This window comes from Musca domestica, unplaced genomic scaffold, assembly GCF_030504385.1.
Source record: "Musca domestica strain aabys unplaced genomic scaffold, Musca_domestica.polishedcontigs.V.1.1 75, whole genome shotgun sequence".
Lineage (NCBI taxonomy): Eukaryota > Metazoa > Arthropoda > Insecta > Diptera > Muscidae > Musca > Musca domestica.
In genome coordinates, this window is record NW_026712393.1 from 1 (window position 1) to 27,500 (window position 27,500).

A 27,500-nucleotide genomic window follows, 5' to 3' on the forward strand; every position below is an offset into this window, starting at 1 on the left:
TTATTGTTGGATATAAAAAGAAATAACTTTAATTAACACACTTTCTGTTAACAAAACAATGCAAGGGGGGGGGGGGGGTTTGCTATTTATTAATATCGTCAATTAATAAATCACCAATACAAATACAGGCTGATGGGAGGTAATATTCATTTAACTAATATAGGAGGTCTCTGATAACGTTATACTAAGGTGTTACTGTAGAAATGGATAAAATAAAAGGGTGCTAAAAGAAGGCAATGTTTAGATAAAAATATTTAGTGGTCCAGCTCAAAGAAAATTTTAAAAAATAGTGTTAAAAATCCAATTGAAACTAAAAAAAGTAAAAAAGCAGTAAGTTCGGACGGGCCGAACTTTGAATACCCTCCAACATTTGGAACGAATTTTTAAATTTTCAAAAAATAGAATCCGTAAAAAATTCTGTTAAAATCTTAAAAATACCGAATATTGGGGTCTACATGACGTAGACCTACATAGGCTTTGTTTGTCATTCGCCATTACCATATTTAAATTTGAAACTTGAAATCAACGGTGAATAATGTAGCTAAAATCATCGAAATATCGTATATGGGAGGTACAGTTATATCGGAGCTATACGAAGACCTGGACCTGCATAGACAATTTTTTGTCACAGGCTGTAGCATCCATTACGAATTTCAAATACGACATCTCAAACAATTTTGGTGAGTATTGCACATAAAATCGTCAAAATACCGAATATAGGGTGGTACTGATATATGGGGCCTATACGAAGGCCTGGGCCTGCACAGACAATTTTCTTTTATAGGCCGTAGTATCCATTACGAACTTCAAATACCAAATTTGAAACAACTCCGGCGAATAATGTCGCTAAAATCATCAAAATACCGAATATCGGGAGGTACCGTTATATTGGAGCTATGCGAAGACCTGGACCTGCACAGTAAATTTCTGTCTTAGGCTGTAATATCCCTTTGGAAGTTCAAATGTCAAATTTGAAACAATTCCGGTGAATAATGTCACTAAAATCATTAATATACCGAATATCGGGAGGTACCATTATATGGGGGGCTATAACAAAACATGAACCTACATGGCCCATTTTCAAAAGTCCTGCAGACATAATATACATTTGAGTAATGTTTCAGTCCACTTCAATTCGTTCGGAAGCTAGAGTGATTCCCAGACGGGGCAGACGGACGGACATCGCTAAATCGACATAGAATTTTATGTTGATTAAGAATAGATATACTTTGTGGGGTCTAAAATGTATATTTCAAACGGAATGACAAGCTTAATATACCCTCCATACTATTGTGGAGGTATAACAAGTACAAAATCAGCTAAGTGCGGCCGGGGTGAATTTTTATTAGCCTCCAGCTTTTGAAAGGAACTTGAAAATTAAAAAAAAAGCCATCGTAATATACACTCTAAATAGTAATGAAATAGATGGGCGCTCTACGAAGACGTTGATCTGCATATTCATTTTTTATCAGAGGCTGTAGTACAGAATCTGAAATTCAAATATGAACCTATATAGACAATTCTCTTCTAGGGGATAAAGTACTCACAGGGAACTTCTTGTGTGGATTTTCAGACACTTCCATTAAAGAAATTGGCTTCAATTATCAAATACCGAAGGAACCGTTATATAAGAGAAATACGACATCGTGGACCTATGTAGACAATTCTCCTATTAGGAGGTAATGTACTCACAAGGATCTCCTTTTGTGGATTTAAAGACAATTCCATTGAAAAATGTGGCTAAACTCATCTACGATATCGTGGACCGTGGAAATCTTCGAATTTGACATGCCTGCAGACAAAAGACAGATTAGTGCAAAATTTTAGCTTCCTATCTTTATTCGTTTTGAGACTAGCGTGATAACTACAGACGGACGAACAGGCGACAGGCTAAACCGTTTGGAATTTACGCTGATCAGGAATATATATACTTTGTTGGGTCTATAATTATTATTTCGATGAGTTACGAGGAGATGGTGGATAATAAAATAAATAAATGGTGGGGGGGGATAATAAATCAATAAATGGCTACTGAAAATGGGAGACTGTCAGAAGGCTGTTGGTTAGATCGTTAGTTCGCAACTCTCTACATTATCCACCGTATTCCCTCCTTATTAAAATGCCTCCCCTATTCCCTGCAGGAGGTATATCAGGCTATTCATGAGAAATCAATTTCAACTGATGCATTCGTATTTGGGAATTTTTTTCTTTTGGCGTTGAAATTGTCACCTACATGTTTTCTTTTTCTCAAAATAACAACAATTTTTTTACAGCCGATAAAATATGGTTGAGTTTTCATCAAAGTTTCAAAATCAGCATGATTTTATTGCCCGTCTGGCATGACGACACATCCCCCCGCCATTGATTAAAAAAGCATGTTCAGTCAGTTAGCTTCTTATCGATGTTCTGAAACGGCGAGCGATAAGATTAGGCCGCAGCGAGAAGAAGAAAAACGTGGAAATTATCAAAAGAAGTTAACGTGGAACAGAAACCCAAAACTTGCAGATAAAACAGAAGATCATAAATGAGAAATTAAATTACATAGTTAATAAACTCGATTAAATGATTCCGGATTGGGAGGAAGGTGAATTTGTAATAAAGATAGGGTTGACTTGGCGGTAGTTCATTATATCAATTCGCTGGTTTGTAACTTAAGTGGAAGAATAATTTATTTTATTGGTCTTATGAGTAATAAATGCACTTCAAGTTATCTCAAAATTTCTTAAGCAAAAAATTTGGTGGGGGTATAAAGAACCCGGGGGTAATTGATGAAATATTGAGAAGGGCAGTTATGCATTAGAAACACATTTGTAGAACGCATTGTCACCAATTAGAAAGCTTTCATTTTTCATGAAATAATATTGAAGTATTTTATTTAGTATTTAAACCACAATATCTCAGTTTAATCTTCTCTTCTAAAATGGGTGCTGGGCTCTATAACTCAACCAGTCCAAGTGTGTTCTGTTTCAGGACCTGCAAGAATCTACTAAAATCTATTGCAAGAATCAAAAAAAGATTTTAAAGTTTTTCGTAATGAATAGAATTGAAAAAATAAACCGCGGACAGAGTTTGCAGGCCCGGCCCATAAACAGAGCTTCAGAATGAATGATCAAATTCGAGTTGGGAATATAACTCGGTCGAATTCGAGAGGAACTACTACTGCAAGAAGAAATTTAACATGGAGCACACTCTATGTCATGCGAATGAGAGCGAGTGTGTTGTGCTCTTTTCCATGTGGGAGAAAATTCGCTCGAGTTCTCTCTTGCTCAGAATTTATTTAGTTGTTCTTGCTATTGACCATTTAGTGCACGAGAAATGTCAAATCGGATAAAGATGTATATGGGAGCTGTTACCAAATCTGAATCGATCGTAATAAAATTCGGCAAAGGTATTTCTAAGCTGTTCCCCAAATATCGTTGCTATTAAGTGCATATTACGGCTGTGGAGGTCATATTAAAAAAATCGGATGAACAATATATAGTGGAGTTATGGGAGCAATATCTGAACCGATTTTCATCAGATTTGAAGTACTTGCCTCTAGCTTGAATTCAATTTGGACTGATATTAACCATCTGGTGCCACAATTTACTTCATTTGGGCTGATATTAGCTATTTGGGGCACAATAAACCTGAAATCGGATAAAGGAATATATGTGGGAGCTGTATTAAAATCTGAAACCGATCTTGATAAAATTTGGCAGGGGAATTTCAGGGCTGTATTTGATATCTGGTACCAAATATCATTCTTATGTAGTGCATATTACACATATGCTATATCTGAGCCGATTTAACCAAATTTGATTACTTACTTCTAGACGGAATTCGGTAGGATGTGTCGAAATTCATGCCATTTGGACTCATATTGGCCATTTGGTGCACAGTTTACCCGAAATCGGTTGAATATATATATATATGGGAGCTATATCTAAATTTGAACCGATTCTCAGCTATTTCAATAAGATTCGTCCAAAGAAATAGGTTTCGGCCAAACAAATATTGTTTGGAAAATTTCATCTAAATCGGATAATAAATACGACCAGTGTTTTGTTCACAAAAATAGATGGACAGAAGGACAGACAAACGGACCAACAGGCATAAATCGACACAGAAAGTGATTCTAAGTAACTATCTCGCTTCCTGAGTAACTATGTGTCTATCTCGCTTCCTTCTCCATATTACAAACAAATGCACAAGGTTATACTACCCTTACCACGATGTGGTGTAAAAATTGGCCGATGCACATACACGTCGGCACATAATAATTACCCAGCTAAAACTTAGGAGCTATATGAGCCGAACAACCCATTAATATGTAATGTAAACAAACCAAATTCTGCATAACCAGTAGGAAAAAGTAATTCCAGGAAAAATCTAACAGATTATGAAAATAGAGCTAAAAATAGATGACATGTGTATTGGCGCTTTGAAAGTGTGCATCGCAAAGTAACATGAACAGAGGGGGTAATTTCAAAAAAATTCTACTAGAGATCTCCGAATACACAAATGAAGATAAAGCTAAAAATGGATGACATGTGTATCGGAGTTTTGAAAGTTTACATTGAAAAGTAACCTAAACAGAGGAGGTAACACCCCCCTTATACAACATTTACTTTAATTTTGGGATTAAGATTTCTTGGAATCCGTTTATTTTAGGTATATTGTGTCGCAATATTGCAAATAAAAATGTGAGGATAATTATGATCTGAATATTTAAACGTCGAGCGAGTCAACAAATCTTGATCCTTTTTTTTGATCCTTTTTGAAAATATGAAGGGGCTCCTCATTTTTCTTTTTAATTTTCGGATATAGATATCTTCAACTTCTTATAGTCGTTATGTGTCTTCGGCAATATTGACAAAAGGAGGATTATTTCAGAGTCATCAATGGGGTCTTTCTGGTCATTTTTTCAGAAATATCATCAAAGCCAAAATATTCTAGAAAATTACTTTCAATGAAATCCTACTAGAGGTCTCAGAATACACAAAAAAGAGGAGGTACATGTATCGGCGTTTTGAAAGTTTACACGTCACATACAATGTTTCGCCAACGGAGCTAGAACCCATTATGATCAACAAATACCAATTTTTAGACAAATCCGTGAAAACATGTGGCAAAAATTATCAAAACACCGAATATCGGGAGGTACCATTATATGGGGGCCATACCAAAACGTGGACCTATACATATAATGTTTCGCCACCGGAGCTAGAACCCATTATGACCAACAAATACCAATTTTGAACAAAATCCATGAAAAAATGTGGCAAAAATCATCAAAATACCAAATATCAGGAGATACCGTTACATGGGGATTATACCAAAACGTGGACCGATATATCTCATTTTCAATACCAACCATCCTAGACACATTACAAATTATTCTGCTAAATTTTGACGCTCTACGTCAAATCTACATCAAATCGACTTAGAATTTTATGCTGATTATAAATATTTATACATATACGTCTATGACGAATATTTAGGGATGTTACAAGGTGGAGGGTATAAAAAAAATTGTATATTCAATATGAACCATGGAAAAATTATTTTATTTTATTTATTTCGAAAACAAAAAATATTTTTTTTTGATTCACTGCAAATTTGGCTTTTATTTTTACTGTATAATAGCCAGCCAGGGTTATGGAAAGTTCCAAGTGGGCTAACAAGCGCTTGTAGATCAAAACCCCAAGACAACGTAGGACAAACGTTGTAAATTCCTTCACATAGTTTCGCCTTTTTGTATTTAGAGCTTTGAAATTTGATAAAGAAGATAAAGATCTTTGGATCATGTCCATTATCATTGGAACAGAAAATGGATAATTTCGGTCCACTTTTTGTCCCACTTTTTAAGAACAACTGGGTATTTTTTACCTTTTGCAAATGTACATTTTATTTATTGTGGGGGATTAAAGGTCCATCTTTTCGTATAGCCTTTATATAAAGTTACCTTCCGCTAATATTAAATTTATTTCTAATCCTATCCTTTTGCCCACTTCCCAAAACTTGCAATAAATATCTTATCCTGAATTGTATGAAGAAAAATACAAGTTTTTAGCAACAGAAAAAAATTACGAAAATCAAAAAAAATCATGTTCAAAAACATGTTCAATATTAATTGCTTCCAATGACTTGATTTCCATTTCGTTTAACATCGGCAATCAATTTTTTCGGTGTTTTTTTTTTTCTTAGTTCTTTATTTTCCATCTGATGTTTTATTTTTGGTAGCTTGTTTTTGCTATCATCATCATCGTCATCATCTTCCCTCTCCCGCCATGTTAAAATGGCAAGAATCAAATGTGTAGAGTTAACAAGAAGCAGTAGTAGCTGTTGCAGCAGTAGCTACTACAACAAGCCAATGAACACGTTTTAACAATTAAATTAACATTATTGAAAACAACTTGAAATCAAACAATGCTAAAAGAAACAACAACTACAAACGGAACAAGAATTGTGAATTGTGTTACAAATTGGTAACAATTATTTATTCTTGCCACCGAATTTTGGCCATTAAAAAAATAAGGCGAAAAAGAGAAGTAAATTAAACTTGAGATTCCATTGAAAATGAATACAATCGAAATTCAAAACGATATTGGATTATTGTTCTCAATTTTTTTTTTTTTTTTGGTTTGAGGGTATTTGGGAATGGAATGCCAAATGAATTCCCACCCACAAATAGTTTTTAGAAATCAAAAGGCATTAAAGAGATTTCTGATATTACAATAATAAAAGACATAGTAACGAAATTCAAAGGAAAACTATTTCGAGTGGATGAATTTGTGGAGAAGTAAGTTACGGTAAGATATATTTCGAGGTGTTACAAATGGAATAATAAACTAAATATACCCTCCATACTATGGTGGAGGATAAAAAAAAATTAGAGATTTGAAGACTTTTGGTGTAAAAGGTAAACATTTTTCTATTTTTCTTTTCGAAAAAGGAAAAACTTGAAAATAATGTTTTAAACCTTAAAAATGTTTGTCAAAGTAGTGCATTTTAAGTACTAAAAAGACCTGACACGAACTGTTGGTACATATCTAAATTTTTAAGGTGGACATTTCGCTGACAAAGTAGCGGCCACATGCTACTACATATTGTGTTTTTAATGTCGAGTTGATGTATAAAAGTTGCATAAACTGTCATTTTAGGCAGAAAGTGTCCAATGAAGAAATTTACAAAATTTCACTACAAATTTCAGAATAAATCATTTATCTAGGTTTAATAGTTTTTAAGAATATAACATTCTTAATTCGTAAATTTCGAACGAAAATGGTGGGTGATGTGGTAACTTCGTATTCAACATACTAGAGAGGTCAAATGGGTTCATAGCCACCACGTAAACAAACCTTCGAAATTTTCAATTCCTAAAAATTCTTACTTATTTCCAAAATGTGACTTAGTCACATTTTTCCACTTCCACCTCAGCAATTTGTTTTTTCTTATTTATTTAATTTTTTGTTTTGGTTTTTGTTTACTTCCACCATTACCAAAACTTGTGTGTCCCCAAAGTCAAACAACCTTTACATTAAGATTTTTTTTTGTTGAGACCGCGATAAAGCACAGACCGGTCTATCGTCAACCCACGCATTTCACATCCACAAAAAATAACAACAAAACGCACAGATTTCTGGTATTTTTCTGGTCGTCTAGAATGTTTTGTAGAAAAAAATCACGTCTTATTGTGGCATTCGCAGACATGTGGCACTTTAGATGAAGAAAATGCGAAACACACACATTCCCACCACTTTGTAAATACAAATAGTTGTGGATTTACTTGGACAAAAGAGTTCGGCATTTGAAGAAAAAGAAACAAAAAACTGAAGTACTTAAGAAAACAAGCAGCAATGCCATAGGGTTTTTTTTTTGAACAAATTTTATAATTTTAATTTAATGTTACTTACACTCAAGAAAAAATAAAATATTTTTTTTGGAGAGTATGGAAAGGGTGCGGGAATGACACGTTGAGAATGTTACTTACACCCGAGAAAAAAATTAAAATATTTTTTTCTGGAGATTGCGAAAAGATTCGGACATGACACACGGAGAAGTCGGCTTTCAAAAATCAGTTGCAAGACCTGTTAAATTTTTTAAATTTAAAATTACACTGTGCAAAAACAAAAATAATTTAAGGGGAAATCCAGCAGATTATGAAAGTAGAGCTTAAAATGGAAGACTACCTCGCAAAGTAACCTATATAGGGGGCAAGTTTCCCCCCTCTTCTATATTTTTGGAAATTTTCGGATTAAGATTCCTTCGAATCCGTCCACTTAAGGTATTCGGTGTCTTTGGCCATATTGCAGACAAGAATACGAGGAATATTTGGGTAGAGAATGTTAACCCTGAGGCGAGTCGTTAAAGGGGTCATTTTGGTCCTTTTGTTCAAAGTATGGGTAAAAACTCCTTTTAAACGGGATCGAATCAATTCAAAATATTCTATAAAATTATTTGCCATAAAATTCTGCTATGGGTCTTGAAGACGCCAAAAGTCTAAATCTTACCTAAACGCCAGGAATTCAAATCAAAACAATTTTTTTAGGGTTAATACTGTACTTTATGCGAGTTTATGCTAAATACTCCTACAAAGCATCCTTTTAAGATAATGACGTCAAAAACAAAAATATTCTTTATAAAATTTCACTATAAGTCACCAACGATAATAAATTCATATTTTCATTGCATATCAGAACAAACAAAAAAAAAGTTGTGATCAATGTTACCAAAAAAAAAAAAACGAAAAATATTCCCTAATTTTTTCCTCGGCCGTTTTTCGAGTTGACACCTGAAAGTAACATTAAAGTTCATTTTAGGCGGAAGGTGTTAAAGGAAGAAATATTCTACACCAAATTTTACTAAAAATCTCAAAATAAACCACACATCTAGGTATAATAGTTTCTAAGAAAATTTCATTCGAAATCTATTTACCAAAAGTTAAAATTATGGCTTTGATTTTTTAATATTAATTTAACACGTTTCCAGTCTGAGTCAAAATCTCCTTTTATACTTCATTTTTTGGGGAAAGTGTCAAAGGAAGAATAGTTCTAGATCAAATTTCACAGGGAGTCTCTAAACAAGAGAATTTTCTAAATTGAATATGTGTTATAAAAAAAATATTACGAACTTTTTTCAATAAAAAATCCTTGCATATTTTTGATAAGTTTAGAACTTTTTTTTCAACAAACTTCAGACTGCTGTCACTTCTAAGCCACTCCTCCGACAGCTGTTAAAATTATTCCAGTGACAGCTCATTATATTGTTTACAAGCGTACAAAAGTATTTTGGAGATTATTTTCCAGAAAAAAAGTTATTCGTGATGGAATTCAAGCGTGATAATGTGATTTCTTTATATTTGGCTGGAAAACCACCACCACTGGATATCGTTAGAGCACTCCAGCATTTAAATGTTAATAAATCTTTTGTGTCTCGTACTAGTATCGCTCGTTACCGGTATACTGGTAGCGTAGCCCGATGTCAAGGAAGTGGACGGAAGAAAACAGCCACATCATCAGAAATGGTTCGAAAAGTAAGGAAGCCACTTGATCGAAACCGGCGTCGCAGTGGCCAAAAAATGACTCGTGAGCTGAACATATCACAATATTCCATACGGCAAATATTGAAAAATGAGCTCGAGGTAAGGCCATTGAAATTCCAAAAAGTGCAAGAACTTACTCCGGCAACTGTAAGAAAATAGACTCAAAAGAGCTAGAGTTGCTTCGCTGGGCCGAAAGTGGTGAACTGCCGAATTTGGTTTTTTTCCGATGAGAAAACATTCATTGTCCAGCAGTTTGTAAACACAAAAAATGATCGTGTTTACTTGCCAAAGAGGTCAGCTGAAGATGTTCACCTTCGGTTGGCCACCAGAACTTAAGCGACGAGCGCCGGCCATGGTGATGGTGTGGGCCGCCATAACAGCCCATGGTCGCTCTCCGCTCGTATTAATCGTCTGTGGCATCAGAATAAATGCCGAATATTATCGGCCTTGGGCACGACCTTAGACATTCCAACAGGACTCAGCACCATGGCACTCAGCACGCGCCACCCAAGAATGGTTACAAAATAAGTTTTCTCGTTTAATTTCCAGCGCACAATGGCCACCAAAATCTCTGGATACCAATCCGTTGGACTATTGTGTCTGGAGTATTTTTTGGAAAGCAAGGTTGGCACTAAAACATACCAGAATGTCGATCACCTCAAGCAAGCGCTTCGCCGGCTATGGTCCAAAATACCGCGGAGCAACATTTGGGCAGCGTGTGATGGTTTCATTGGCCGTTTGAAGGCTATAATTCGAGCCAAAGTTGACCAATTCGTATAAATCTAAACTTATTCAAAATTTAATACTTTTCCCAAAATTTGTTGCTTCAATTTTTCTTAATAAAAAAAATTAGTGTTTTTTTTGTTGTTGCAAAATGTTTTTTTTTTTTTTTTTTGAAAAAAAGTTGCGCTTTTTCTCAATTCGCTGCAAATTTTATTATAATCTCATTGTTCAGTAGCCAAATTCAAAGTGGTTCTGATATCATTCTTTTATACATAAAAGCCCCAAAGGAGTTTCGGGTTATTAGACTAAAACGCCGGGAATTTATATATATTAAAAATGCATTTTTGGTTTAAACCTGACTCTATATGAGTTGATGAAAAATTCTCCCATAAAGAACCATTTTAGAAAAATGACGGCAAAGACGAAAATATTCTTCATCAAATTTCACTATAAGTCATCAAAGACGATAAATCTCTATTTCCAATGGATATCAAAATAATGTTTCCACCAATGTTCCAAAAAATATTTCCTAATTTTTTGCTAAATTTTTCAATTTTTCCTTCACTGTTTTCGAGTTAACGCCTGAAAGTAACGTTAAATTTCATTTTCGGCGGAAGGTGTTAAAAGAAGAAATATGCTACACAAAATTTTACTACAAATCTCAAAATAAACCATTAATCTAGGTATAATAGTTTCTAAGAAAATTGCATTCCAAATGTATGTACAAATAGTGAAAATTATAGCTTTGATTTTTTAATATTAATTTAACACGTTTCCAGTCTGAGTCAAAATCTCCTTTTATACTTCATTTTTTGGGGAAAGTGTCAAAGGAAGAATAATTCTAGATAAAATTTCACAGGCAGTCTCTAAACAAGAGAATTTTCTATATTCAATATGTGCTATGAAAACATATTACGAATTTTTGTTAATAACAACAACCTTGTTTATTTTTGGTAAGTTTAGAATTTTTTTTAACCAACTTCAGACTGTTGTCGCTTCCAAGCCCCTCGCCCGACAGCTGTTAAAATTATTCAAGTGACAGATCATTATATTGTTTACAAGCGTACAAAAGCATTTTGGTGAGAATTTTCCAGAAAAAATGTTATTCGAGATGGAATTCAAGCGTGATAGTGTGATTTCTTTATATTTGGCTTGAAAACCACAAGTGGATATCGTTAGAGCACACTAGCATTTAAATGTGAAAAAATCTTTTGTGTATCGTACCATCGCTCGTTACCGTGATACCGGTAACGTAGCACAACGTCAAGGAAGTGGACGAGGAAGAAAACAGCAACGTCAGCAGAAATGGTTCAAAAATTAAAAAAGCGACTTGATCGACACCCGCACCGCAGTGGCCGAAAAATGACTCGTGAGCTGAACATATCGCAATAGTTCATTCGGCATATATTGAAAAATGAGCTCGGGGTAAAGCCATTGAAATTCAAAAAAGTGCAAGAACTTACACTGCAACAGAAAGAAAAGAGACTCAAAAGAGCTAAAGAATTACTTCGCTTGGTCGAAACTGGTGAACTGCCGAATTTGGTTTTCTCCTTTGGTTGATTGTTTACTTGCCAAAGATGTCAGCTGAAAATGTGCACCTTCGGTTGGCCACCAGACACCAAAACTCAAGCGCCTGCCATGGTGATGGTGTGGGCCTCAATAACAGCCGATGGTCGCTCTCCGCTCTATTAATCGACCGTGGCATCAGAATAAATGCCGAATATTATCTCGAAAATATTCTGGAGGGTACGTAAACAATGTGGCCGCAGACCTTGGACATTCCAACAGAACTCAGCACCATCGCACTCAGCACGCGCCACCCAAGAATGGTTACAAAATGAGGTTCCTTGCTTCATTTCCAGCCCACAATGACCACAAAAATCTCCGGATACCAATCCGTTGGACCATTGTGACTCCAGACACATTTTGAAAGCAAGGTTGGCACTAAAAAATACCAAAGTGTCGATCACCTCAGGCAAGTACTTCGCCGGGAATGGGCCAAAATACCGCAGAGCAACATGCGGGCAGCATGTGGCGGTTGCCTTGGCCGTTTGAAGGTCATAATTCGTGCCAAAGGTGACCAATTCGAACAAATCTAAACTTTTTATAAAATTTAATGCTCTTCTTTTTTGCTTCAATTTTCCTTAATAAAAAAAAATATTATTGTTTTTTTTTTGTTTTTGAAAAAAAGTTGCACTTTTTTCAATTCGCTGCAAATTTTATTATAATCTCACTGTCCAGTAGCCAAATTCAAAGTGGTTCTGATATCACTATTTTGTACATCAAAGTCCCAAAGGAGTTTTGGGTTATTGATCCAAAACGCCGGGAATTATATATATTTTAAAAATGCATATTAGGTTTAAACCTGTTCTCTATATGAGTTGATGAAAAATTCTCCCATAAATAATTATTTTAGAAGAATGGCGGCAAAGACGAAAATATTCCTCATCAAATTTCAAACGATTTCATCAAAAACGATGAATCTCTATTTCCAATGGATATCCAAATAATGTTTCCATCAATGCTCCAAAAAAAAATATTTCCTAATTTTTTGCTAAATTTTTCAATTTTCCCTTGACTGTTTTCGAGTTGACACCTGAAAGTAACATTAAATTTCATTTTAGGCGGAAGGTGTTAAAAAAAGAAATATTCTACACAAAATTTTACTATAAATCTCAGAACAAACCGTATATCTAGGTGTAATAGTTTTTATAAAAATTATACTCAAAAATTATGTACTAAAAGTGAAAATTATTTCTCAGCCTTTTTACTGTTAATTTAACACAATTCCGGTCTTAGTCAAAATCTCCCTTTATATTTCATTTTTTTGGGGAAAGTGTCAAAGGAAGAATTATTCTAGAATAAATTTCATTGTGAGTCTCTGAACAAAAGAAATTTCAATATTCAATATTTACCATGAAAAAAATATCGTGAAATTTATTTCTTTCCTTCATTTTCACAAATATTACGCCATAGTGTAATTAGTCCAAAAAAATCCCATTTCAAATCGCGCTTGCAATCCCTTTACTCATTTCCAATTAAAGCATTGACGTCAAAAGCATTGGCCCTCCAGTACCCCAACACACTCACAACTTCTCCCCACAACTTGGACAAATGGCCGCATATCCATCAAATTGCCATTAATCATCGGCAATCTGTCATTTCATTTGGCTACTTTACGCTGCAGAAGAAGTGGTTGGCTGTTTGATTGCCTTAGACGGTTGAGCGGTGGGTTGAGATATTGAAATTTGTAACGTTTTGAACTTCCGTTGAATTAAAAACAGAAACAGAACTACAGTTCATTCATAAACTTGAACTGGGGGTTCGTTTCTCGCTTCAGCATGGCACGTTGGCGTAAGATTATTAACATTGTTGCCTAACGACAAGGAGAGGGGTATGAGTGGTCAAGGTCATTTTGGCGACTTCAATGAACTTTAAGTGGCAAATTGTATTTTATTCATCGGAAGAATTAAAATTCAAAATATTTTTTTTCTTCAATCACAAATGAGTTTTGAACAAAATTAATTGCCGCACAGAGTTCAAGTGACCCCTGCCCCAATGCTTTCTCACCTCGTTTTAATTGAGTAATTTCAATTTTTTTATTATTATTTTTTTTTTTTTTTTTGATTCGTTTTCTCACAAATCAAAAAGTAATAATTAATTTCAACATTTGTTGATCATTGTTTCAATAATTTTACTGCTTTATAATATCAACTGATTCTTGGTGTGGAACAAGTTTTGCAGTCGAGAACACCGGTGGTGTCTAATTGAATTTCAATTATAAAGTTGATTTTTTACTTCGCTTTATTTATTAAGAAAATATCAAAAAAGTACAACTACAACAACTGCTTGCCCAAGTCCACATTAATTTACATGAACTTATGGTTAATTGTTACAAGCTCGACAGCGGAATGAATGAATAAATGAATGAAAACGTAGGAAGTTTAAGGCTGTGATTAACGCTAGACATTGACTGTTGGACCAGGGTATTCGAACAAGTTTGATGTTGCAATAAAAATTAAGAGGATATATAATTTATAATTTTGAAATTTATGAAAAATAAAATTATTTTATTTATGTATATGGGCAAATAAACTTAAAATTAGGAAATTTTTGAAAGCAAGTTTGATTTCTAATCGAAAATCCGAAGCCATAGAAAAAACGTTGATGGGCGGACCAAAATTAGGATGCGGACCAAAATTAGATGCCTGATGCTAAATAAAATTCTAATACACGATCTTTCAAATGTCCTGCATGGGCAGAAGACCTGGAATGACCCACTATAAACAAAGAAGAACTTTAAAGGACCAATAAAAGGTCTTCTAAGGACAGCAACGTGTAAAAAATCTTTTATTGACAAAATGACTTTAAAATGACTTCGATAATCTACATCCTGCAAAAATTTTGAAGACCAAGCGTCATGTAAAAGTTCTTATATGGTGTGAAGATCTTCTATGGGAAAAGGCCAGCAAAAGGTCTTTCATGGACCGAAGACCTTTGATAGGTCTCTCTTAAAAATAACATCTTTAAATGAACTTATGTAGGTAGAAGTTTTATAAAGAGCTTCTTCTACGAGTCGGAGACCTGTAATACGTATCCCATGGAAAGTAGCACTTCAAAGGGGCTTATATAGATCGATAGTCTATAAAAGGTCTTCTATGGGAAAACGGCCTGTTAAATGTCTTCCAAGGACTGAAGACCTTTAATAGGTCTCCCTAAAAAATAAGATCTTTAAATGATCTTATGTAAGTAGAAGGTTTATCAAGAACTTCTTCTAAGAGTCGGAGACCTGTAATACATATCCTATGGAAAGTAGCACTTCAAATGGGCTTATATAGGTCGATAGTCTATAAAAGGTCTTCTATGGGTAGAATACATGAAAATACTTCTCTAGGGATGGAAGACCTTTAACTGTTGTTTTTTTTATAGACCTAAGGCCTTTTAGTGACAACAGACCCAAAAAAGGTCTTCTAAGGATATCATATCCAAAAATACTCTTTTAAGGATAGTCGACCTATTAAAAACTTTTTTGTTTTATAAACAGAAAACTTGAAAAGCCTTGAATAGACGCATGACTCTTCAAATGTCTTCTATGGATCGAATAGCTCAAAGAAGTCGTCAAGGGCCAGAAATACTGCAAGAATCGTTGACTGATCAAAATGTATGTAAAATTCTTCCAAGCAGCGGCCTCCACAATTTTGAAGGAACTTGAATAATTTAAAAAAAAAAAAAAAAAAATCCGTCGAAAAATGCCACTTTAATGTAAACCGTTATATGAAGACGTGGTGCTGGAAAATTTGTCATAGGCTATAATAACGATTCCGAACTACAAATACGAAAATTGAAACAATTTCGGTAAATAATATCGCTAAAATCATAAAAATACCAAATAAAGGGAGGTACCGTTGAATGGGGGCTATACAAAGACGTGAGCCTACATAGACAATTCCCTTCCAGGGAGGAAAAGTACTCACAGAGAACTCCTTGTGTAGAATTTCATACAATGCCATTGAAAAATGTGACTAAAATCATTAAAATACAGAATTTCGGGAGGTACCGTTATTTGGGGGCTATACGATATCGTGGCCCTATATGCACAATTTTTTTCATTTTAAATGGAATTGTCTGAAATTCTGCACAAGGAGTTCTTCATGACTAGTTTACCTCAGTCATGAAGAACTCCTTGTGCCGAATTTCAGACAATTCCATTTAAAATGTGACTAAAATCATGGAAATGCCGAATATCGGGAGGTACAGTTATATGAGTGATATACGATATCGTGGACCGATGGTCTATCTTCGAAGTTGACCTACCTGCAGACAGGGACTCTTGTGTGATTATAACAGACGGACGGACGGACAGGGCTAAATCGTCTTAGAATTTTCAGATGATTAAGAATACAGGGTGAGATGAAAAAACTTCAACCAACTTAGGACTGCTGTCATTTCTAAGCCACTCGTCCGACAGCTGTTAAAATTATTCCAGTGAAAGCTCATTATATTATTTACAAGCGTACAAAAGCATTTTGGTGAGAATTTTCCAGAAAAAAGTAGTTATTACTGGTGGAATGCAAGCGTGATTGTGTGATTTCTTTATATTTGGCTGGAAAACCACAAGTGGTTATCGTTAGAGCACTCCAGCATTTAAATGTGAATAAATCTTTTGTGTCTCGTACCATCGCTCGTTACCGTGATTCTAGTAGCTTACCCGACGTCAAGAAAGTGAATGGAAGAAAACAGCAACAGCAGCAGAAATAGTTCGAAAAGTAAAGAAGCGACTTGATCGAAACCCGCGTCGCAGTGGCCGAAAAATGGCTCGTGAGCTGAACATATCGCAATATTCCATTCGGCAAATATTGAAAAAATGAACTCGGGGTAAAGCCATTGGAATTGCAAAAAGTGCAAGAACTTACACCGCAACAGAAAGAAAATAGACACAAAAGAGCTAAAGAGTTGCTTCGTTTGGCCGAAAGTGGTGAACTGCCGAATTTGGTTTTCTCCGATGAGAAAACATTCGTTGTCCAGCAGTTTGTAAACAAACAAAATGATCGTGTTTACTTGCCAAAGAGGTCAGCTGAAAATGTGCAACCGAAGGTTGGCCACCAGAACTCAAGCACCTGTCACAGCCGATGGTCGCTCTTCGCTCCTATTAATCGACCGTGGCATCAGAATAAATGCCGAATATTATCGCGAAAATATTCTGGAGGGTGTATTAAAGCCTTGGGCACGCAAATATTTTGGCCGCATACCTTGGACATTCCAACAGGACTCAGCATGCGCCACCCAAGAATAGTTACAAAATGAGGTTCCTCGCTCCATTTCCAGCGCACAATGGCCACCGAATACCAATCCGTTGGACTATTGTGTCTGGAGTATTTTGGAAAGCAAGGTTGGCGCCAAAAATACCAAAGTTTCGATCACCGCATAGCAACATTCGGGCAGCGTGCTACGGTTTCATTGGCCGTTTGAAGACCATAATTCGTGTCAAAGGTGATCAATTCGAACAAATCTAAACTTATTATAAAATTCGATGTTATTTCCGATACTTTTTGATTTCCTTCAATAAAATTTGAAAAGAAAATCCGATATTTTTTGCTTTCATTCAATAAAATTAAAAAGAAAAAAATTAAAAATTATGGCAAGAAAGTCAAGCCGGTTTATAATCTCACTCTGTATATGAATTCCTGGTGTTTAGGTAAGATGTAGACCCGTTTTCCAGAACCTATAGTAAAATTATATGACAAATAATTTTGTGGAATATTTTGACTTGCTACGAACCCGTTCAAAGGGAGTTTTTATCCATATTTTAGAAATAGGACCAAAAAGACCCTTTTGTTGATTCGCACGAGGGTTAAAATTTCCTCGTATTTTTATCTGCAATATTGACGAAGACACTAAATACCTAAAATGCACAGATATCGAGGAGTTTTAATCCGAAAATTTCCAAAAGCGTGGAGGAGGGGGAACTTGCCCCCTCTATTTTAATAACTTGTCTGTGTAAAATTTCAAAAAGCCGATACGCATGTCTTCTATTTTTAGCTCCACTTTCATATTCCGCTGCATTTTCCCCACATATTTTTTTTGGTGTTGCACAGTCTCATCTTTGTTTTTATATGCTCTACCATACATAGTATACCCTCCATACTATTAAGTTCGTCATTCCGTTTGTAACTCATCGAAATAATCATTTTAAACCCTAAAAAGTACATATATTCTTGATCAGCGTGAAATTCTAAGACGATTTAGCCCTGTTCATTAAGATAGGAAGCTAAAATTCCTGTCATTTGTCTGCAGGCAGGTCAAGTTCGAAGATGGACTATATCGGTCCACAATATCGTATAGCCCCCATATAACGGTACCCCCCATATTTGGTATTTTGTTTATTTTAGCCACATTTTTCAATGGAATTTTCTGAAATTCTACACATGGAGTGCTTTGTGAGTACTTTACCACCTGAAATAGAATTGTCTATATAGGTCCACAATATCGTATATCTCCCATGTGTCGTCAATTTTCGATATTCGGTATTTTTTAGGATTATAACAGAATTTTTAATTTATTTTATTTTTTTAAAAATTTCCTAATTCGCCCTAAATGGTGGAGGGTATTCAAAGTTCGGCCCGGTCGAACTTACTGTTTTTTTACTTGTTATTTCCTTAAGTTGTATCCTTTTTGAAATTATAAGTATATCTGTTCTAATTTAATTTAATTACATTTGAACAAAAAAGTCTTTTCCATGATTTCTTAATCCCTCAAATTATTTATTTCATTAGGAAAATTGAAAAGAAATTTCAAATACAAATAGGGAGACATCATCCAATTTTAGAAAAAATAAAAACAAAACAAATAAAATAAAAAATCATAATTCCCAAAACAAAACTGACATACCAAGAAGACGAGCAGAGGAATGAATCTAAACAAAATGCATATGGGAATAAAATGGATTCGTTTTTTTTTCTGTACAATTATGGAGATTAAAAACAAGAATTTCAAATCAAACAAACGAAGAAATAAAGAAAAAACAAGGTAAACAAATCCCATCGAATCATATTATTTACAATAGGGGTCTCTGCTCTTTTTTTTGCTTCGTGAGAGAGAGCGAGAGAAAAAGAGAGAGTTATGGATGCACCTAAATGTAATGTAATCTAATTATGATGACTATCTCTGACATTCAGATACTAGGAATCGGTTTACATACCTTTGGTAATGAGGCTAATACTTGTTGTTTGACATCCCACACCAGTTTGTCGGAGGGGAACTGCAGGCATTTGTAGACATTCAGCTCGGGCACATGAATGCGCACAAGCAGCCAACCGTCTCGCGGCTCTGGCGGTGGTTCATCGTCAAATCCCGGCCCGGAACCACTGTCCATATTGGCCGGGTTTTGTTTGACTTTGGGTGTGGGTGGGTGATACGTCGTAATTTTGAATGTTTTTTATGGCAACGTTGGGGAGAGAAGAAATAAAATCTGGAGTTCTTGGTTTTTGCTTTGAAGTTTCAAAAATGTTGATACTTCTTTTTTGTTGTTTGCGTTTTTGTTTTTCTCTACAAAGTTTATAATTTATAGATAAGTTGTTGTTTCTGTTGTTGTTGATTTCTTGTTTTGTTTACAAAATTCTTAACGAAGTGTGAATATAAAAACTTCAGTTCAGTTCAATACAAATCAGTCGTTGTTTGGCGAAATAGATTTTCTTTCCCGTTCGGCTTTATGAAAATTTTCTCCCCAGTTTTGAATAATTTTTTCTTTTTTACTGGGGAGCAGTCAAGGAGTTGTTTTCTCTTTTTCTCTCCTATTGAGTGGTCTTCCTTTGTGTTGCAATACAATACAATTCAATTTTGTTTTCTTTTCTGAAACGAGCTGATATCGTAGGGATTTTAATTTGTTTACAAATTAACAATCAGTGTTAATCGTTCTTTTATTCTTGTTCTCGTTCTTCTCCTTCTTCTTCGGCTTTCAATTTTGTTCTAATGGTCGAGGGACTGGTGGCGAAGTGGAGATTTCCTGTAATTATTGCCGGCTATCCTCGTACGTTTTTTTTATTTAACAGCCGTTGCAGAAACGCATGCCACTTGTTTTCTTTGTGTAAACATTTTGCTGCTTTTCATCGTCCCACACACCCATGCAAACAAATGAATAATTTAAATGCGTTTTTCTTTTCTTTCGTTCCGACGGAATTTGATTTTAATTATCTGTAATGAAAGAGAGATGAATGAATTATTAATAAATGTTTTGAAAGGTAAATATAATAAAATGTGTTATCGGACATATTTTCTATAAGAAAATGCGACATCGAACACATTTTCTATACAAACATGTGTTATCGAACAACTCTATAGGGAAATATATTATCGAACACATTCTCTATAGGAAAATGTGTTATTAAACACATTTTCAATAGAAAAATTTGTTATCGAACAGATTTTCTATAGGAAAATGTGTTATCGAACAGATTTTCTATAGGAAAATGTGTTATCGAACAGATATTCAATAGAAAAATGTGTTATCGAACAGATTTTCTATAGGAAAATGTGTTATCGAACACATGTTCCTATACGGAAAAATATGTTAACGAATACATTTTCTATATGGAAAATTTGTTATCGAGCACATGTTCCTATGTGGAAAAATATGTTATCGAATACATTTTCCATATGGAAAATTTGTTATCAAATACATTTTCTATACGAAAATGTGTAATCGAACACATTTTCTATACGAAAATGTGTAATCGAACACATTTTCTATACGAAAATGTGTTATCGAACACATTTTCCTATACGGAAAATGTGTTATCGAACACATGTTCCTATGCGGAAAATGTGTTATCGAAGACATGTTCCTATACGAAAAATTTGTGTTATCGAAGACATGTTCCTATACGGAAAATGTGTGTTATCGAAGACATGTTCCTATACGGAAAATGTGTGTTATCGAAGAAATGTTCCTATACGGAAAATGTGTTATCGAACACATGTTCCTATACGGAAAACGTGTTATCGAACACATGTTCCTATACGGAAAACGTGTTATCGAACACATGTTTCTATACGGAAAACGTGTTATCGAACACATGTTCCTATACGGAAAATGTGTTATCGAACAGATTTTCTATAGGAAAATGTGTTATCGAACACATGTTCCTATACGGAAAAATATGTTAACGAATACATTTTCTATATGGAAAATTTGTTATCGAGCACATGTTCCTATGTGGAAAAATATGTTATCGAATACATTTTCTATATGGAAAATTTGTTATCAAATACATTTTCTATACGAAAATGTGTAATCGAACACATTTTCTATACGAAAATGTGTAATCGAACACATTTTCTATACGAAAATGTGTTATCGAACACATTTTCCTATACGGAAAATGTGTTATCGAACACATGTTCCTATGCGGAAAATGTGTTATCGAAGACATGTTCCTATACGAAAAATTTGTGTTATCGAAGACATGTTCCTATACGAAAAATGTGTGTTATCGAAGAAATGTTCCTATACGGAAAATGTGTTATCGAACACATGTTCCTATACGGAAAACGTGTTATCGAACACATGTTTCTATACGGAAAACGTGTTATCGAACACATGTTCCTATGCGGAAAATGTGTTATCGAACACATGTTCCTATACGGAAAATGTGTTATCGAACACATGTTCCTATACGGAAAATGTGTTATCGAACACATGTTCCTATACGAACATGTGTTCCTATAATGAAAATGTGTTATCGAACACATGTTCCTATACGGAAAACGTGTTATCGAACACATGTTCCTATACGGAAAACGTGTTATCGAACACATGTTTCTATACGGAAAACGTGTTATCGAACACATGTTCCTATACGGAAAATGTGTTATCGAACACATGTTCCTATACGGAAAATGTGTTATCGAACACATGTTCCTATACGGAAAATGTGTTATCGAACACATGTTCCTAAACGGAAAATGTGTTATCGAACACATGTTCCTATACGGAAAATGTATTATCGAACACATGTTCCTATACGGAAAACGTGTTATCGAACACATGTTTCTATACGGAAAACGTGTTATCGAACACATGTTCCTATACGGAAAATGTGTTATCGAACACATGTTCCTATACGGAAAATGTGTTATCGAACACATGTTCCTATACGGAAAATGTGTTATCGAACACATGTTCCTAAACGGAAAATGTGTTATCGAACACATGTTCCTAAACGGAAAATGTGTTATCGAACACATGTTCCTATACGGAAAATGTCTTATCGAACACATGTTCCTATTCGGAAAATGTGTTATCGAATACATGTTCCTATACGGAAAATGTGTTATCGAATACATTTTCTACAGGAAAATGTGTTATCGAACACATATTCTGTAGGAAAATGCGTTAATCTATATGAAAATATGTTGTCGAACACATTTTCTATAGGAACATATGTTATCAAATAAATTGTCTGTAGAAAATGTTTTATCGAACACTTTTTCTGCACGAAAATGTGTTATCGAACACATTTTCTATACGAAAACGTGTTATCGAACACATTTTCTATACGAAAACGTGTTATCGAACACATTTTCTATACGAAAACGTGTTATCGAACACATTTTCTATACGAAAACGTGTTATCGAACACATTTTCTATACGAAAACGTGTTATCGAACACATTTTCTATACGAAAATGTGTTATCGAACACATTTTCTATACGAAAATGTGTTATCGAACACATTTTCTATACGAAAATGTGTTATCGAACACATTTTCTATACGAAAATGTGTTATCGAACACATTTTCTATACGAAAATGTGTTATCGAACACATTTTATATACGAATAAGTGTTATCGAACACATTTTCTATACGAAAATGTGTTATCGAACATATTTTCTATACGAAAATGTGTTATCGAACATATTTTCTATACGAAAATGTGTTATCGAACATATTTTCTATACGAAAATGTGTTATCGAACATATTTTCTATACGAAAATGTGTTATCGAACATATTTTCTATACGAAAATGTGTTATCGAACATATTTTCTATACGAAAATGTGTTATCGAACATATTTTCTTTACGAAAATGTGTTATCGAACACATTTTCTATACGAAAATGTGTTATCGAACACATTTTCTATACGAAAATGTGTTATCGAACACATTTTCTATACGAAAATGTGTTATCGAACACATTTTCTATACGAAAATGTGTTATCGAACACATTTTCTATACGAAAATGTGTTATCGAACACATTTTATATACGAATAAGTGTTATCGAACACATTTCGTCCCACACACCCATGCAAACAAATGAATAATTTAAATGCGTTTTTCTTTTCTTTCGTTCCGACGGAATTTGATTTTAATTATCTGTAATGAAAGAGAGATGAATGAATTATTAATAAATGTTTTGAAAGGTAAATATAATAAAATGTGTTATCGGACATATTTTCTATAAGAAAATGCGACATCGAACACATTTTCTATACAAACATGTGTTATCGAACAACTCTATAGGGAAATATATTATCGAACACATTCTCTATAGGAAAATGTGTTATTAAACACATTTTCAATAGAAAAATTTGTTATCGAACAGATTTTCTATAGGAAAATGTGTTATCGAACAGATTTTCTATAGGAAAATGTGTTATCGAACAGATATTCAATAGAAAAATGTGTTATCGAACAGATTTTCTATAGGAAAATGTGTTATCGAACACATGTTCCTATACGGAAAAATATGTTAACGAATACATTTTCTATATGGAAAATTTGTTATCGAGCACATGTTCCTATGTGGAAAAATATGTTATCGAATACATTTTCCATATGGAAAATTTGTTATCAAATACATTTTCTATACGAAAATGTGTAATCGAACACATTTTCTATACGAAAATGTGTAATCGAACACATTTTCTATACGAAAATGTGTTATCGAACACATTTTCCTATACGGAAAATGTGTTATCGAACACATGTTCCTATGCGGAAAATGTGTTATCGAAGACATGTTCCTATACGAAAAATTTGTGTTATCGAAGACATGTTCCTATACGGAAAATGTGTGTTATCGAAGACATGTTCCTATACGGAAAATGTGTGTTATCGAAGAAATGTTCCTATACGGAAAATGTGTTATCGAACACATGTTCCTATACGGAAAACGTGTTATCGAACACATGTTCCTATACGGAAAACGTGTTATCGAACACATGTTTCTATACGGAAAACGTGTTATCGAACACATGTTCCTATACGGAAAATGTGTTATCGAACAGATTTTCTATAGGAAAATGTGTTATCGAACACATGTTCCTATACGGAAAAATATGTTAACGAATACATTTTCTATATGGAAAATTTGTTATCGAGCACATGTTCCTATGTGGAAAAATATGTTATCGAATACATTTTCTATATGGAAAATTTGTTATCAAATACATTTTCTATACGAAAATGTGTAATCGAACACATGTTCCTATACGGAAAATGTGTTATCGAACACATGTTCCTAAACGGAAAATGTGTTATCGAACACATGTTCCTAAACGGAAAATGTGTTATCGAACACATGTTCCTATACGGAAAATGTCTTATCGAACACATGTTCCTATTCGGAAAATGTGTTATCGAATACATGTTCCTATACGGAAAATGTGTTATCGAATACATTTTCTACAGGAAAATGTGTTATCGAACACATATTCTGTAGGAAAATGCGTTAATCTATATGAAAATATGTTGTCGAACACATTTTCTATAGGAACATATGTTATCAAATAAATTGTCTGTAGAAAATGTTTTATCGAACACTTTTTCTGCACGAAAATGTGTTATCGAACACATTTTCTATACGAAAACGTGTTATCGAACACATTTTCTATACGAAAACGTGTTATCGAACACATTTTCTATACGAAAACGTGTTATCGAACACATTTTCTATACGAAAACGTGTTATCGAACACATTTTCTATACGAAAACGTGTTATCGAACACATTTTCTATACGAAAATGTGTTATCGAACACATTTTCTATACGAAAATGTGTTATCGAACACATTTTCTATACGAAAATGTGTTATCGAACACATTTTCTATACGAAAATGTGTTATCGAACACATTTTCTATACGAAAATGTGTTATCGAACACATTTTATATACGAATAAGTGTTATCGAACACATTTTCTATACGAAAATGTGTTATCGAACATATTTTCTATACGAAAATGTGTTATCGAACATATTTTCTATACGAAAATGTGTTATCGAACATATTTTCTATACGAAAATGTGTTATCGAACATATTTTCTATACGAAAATGTGTTATCGAACATATTTTCTATACGAAAATGTGTTATCGAACATATTTTCTATACGAAAATGTGTTATCGAACATATTTTCTTTACGAAAATGTGTTATCGAACACATTTTCTATACGAAAATGTGTTATCGAACACATTTTCTTTACGAAAATGTGTTATCGAACACATTTTCTTTACGAAAATGTGTTATCGAACACATTTTCTATACGAAAATCTGTTATCGAACATATTTTCTATACGAAAATGTGTTATCGAACGCATTTTCTAAACGGAAATATATTTTGGGGCAAATTCCCCTTAAAAAAGCGAGTTTTCAAAACCATTTTCCACCAAAAATATCTTCCAACTTTTATTTTGTCTGTTTTTTTTTTTTTTTTTTCAATCTAAAACAAAAAACTGGGTCACTCTTGGTCTGTTTCGCCCTTCATACCCTTACGAGAGGCTATGCTATCAACATTAATTTTGAAATTCTGTTCCATGGCACGGACTAACATTTGACACATTTCGCGTTATATTTGACAAAGTCATGAGTAGTAGAGGAGGAAAAACTGCTGACTGACTAACTGGGTGTTCGTTGCGACAACTGACTGACTGACTTGTGGAGAATATTGGTTACACTTCATGGTGTTGGAAATTTGTGCAAAAATAGTGTCAGAGGCACTGTACTGGGTGTGTAGCTGTGTGAGTGAGTGCGCGGGGTTGTTGGATATGAACTGACTGACTGACTGGGGTGACACAGTAACACTTCATTGGTAGTTTTGCGCAAAAAAACTACAATCCCGACACAGTGACTGAAGTGCATGAACATTTATGTGGTTGCGCCTATTTCTTGTGTGCTCCGCATTTTCTCTCCTCCCCCTTCGCTACATGTGATTTTTTTTCTTAATAGAAGCATAATTAATTTGTAAAATATGTATGTGCAAAAAACTATTGTTTGCTCGTCTATCCGCCTGCATGCCTGGCGAACTAACTGTTTGCCTGTCTGCTGGCCGTGTCTCTTTCAATTTTTTCTTTTTGTTGTTTTTCTGCTCACCCAAAACACATGTGGGTCAACAAAAGGCGGCTCCGTGTAAACATAAATTGCCTTGCATTTTAACATGTTTTAATTATAGCTTTTTGAACTCGTCAACAACAGCGAATGTTGTTGTTACCGTATTTTGTTTTTATCATTGTTTTACCCGCTAATGGTGAGCTTTAATTTCCCCCGAGGGGGCGCACCGTTCAATGTGAATATTGCACAAAATATGAAATGCAAATTAACAAGTTATTATATTTAAATGTGGCAAAACTGTTGTTGACATGGGACTTAGGGGTCAGGGTGAGGTGACGGGAGGTTATAGTTGGGGACAATTAAAATTATTAAAACTGTTGCGACTACTAGGTGGGGAACTAAGGCCATGGGGATTATAAAACGTACATAATTTGGAAATTAAACAGAGAATTATTTTTTATTTGTTATTATTTAAAAATTTGGAACATTTTGAGGTTAAGAAGATGTCAGCTGTTTTGAAATCGAGCTCATTGAACATTCAACAACGGCCATTTTAATAATTATTATAACATTCACCAAAGTAGGGAGGATATATTAACTTCATCATTCCATTTGTAACACCTCGAAATATACATTTTAAACCCCACGAAGTATATATATTCGTGATCAGCATAAAATTCTATGTCGATTAAGCGATGTTCGTCTATCTGTCCGCCTATCCGTCTGTGGAAGATAGAATTTTACTCAAATGTATATCTTGTCTGTACGACTTTTAGTATTGAAAATGGGCCGTGTAGGTCCATGTTTTGGTGTAGCCCCCATATAATGGTACCTCTCTATTTCGGTATTTTGGTGATTTGAACGACATTATTCACCAAAATTGTTTCAAATTTGTTATTTTAAGTTTCTAACAGATATTACAGCCTATGACAGAAAATTGCAGTGCAGTTCCACGCCTTCGTATAGCCCACATATACAGGGTGAGATAAAAAACTGCAACTAACTTCAGACTGTGGACGGAAGAAAAATGCAACTTCAGCAGAAATGGTTCGAAGAGTAAATAAGCTACTTGATCGAAACCCGCGTCGCAGAGGCCGAAAAATGGCTCGTGAGCTTAAAATATCGCGATATACCATTCGGCGAATAATGAAAAATGAGCTCGGGGTAAAGCCATTGAAATTCCAAAAAGTGCAAGAACTTACACCGCAGCAGAAAGAAATTAGTCTAAAAAGAGCTAAAGAGTTGCTTCGCTTGGCCGAAAGTGGTGAACTGCCGAATTTGGTTTTCTCCGATGAGAAAACATTCGTTGTCCAGTAGTTTGTAAACAAACAAAATGATCGTGTTTACTTGCCAAAGAGGTCAGCTGAAAATGTGCACCTTCGGTTGGCCACCAAAACTTAAGCGCCGGCCATGATAATG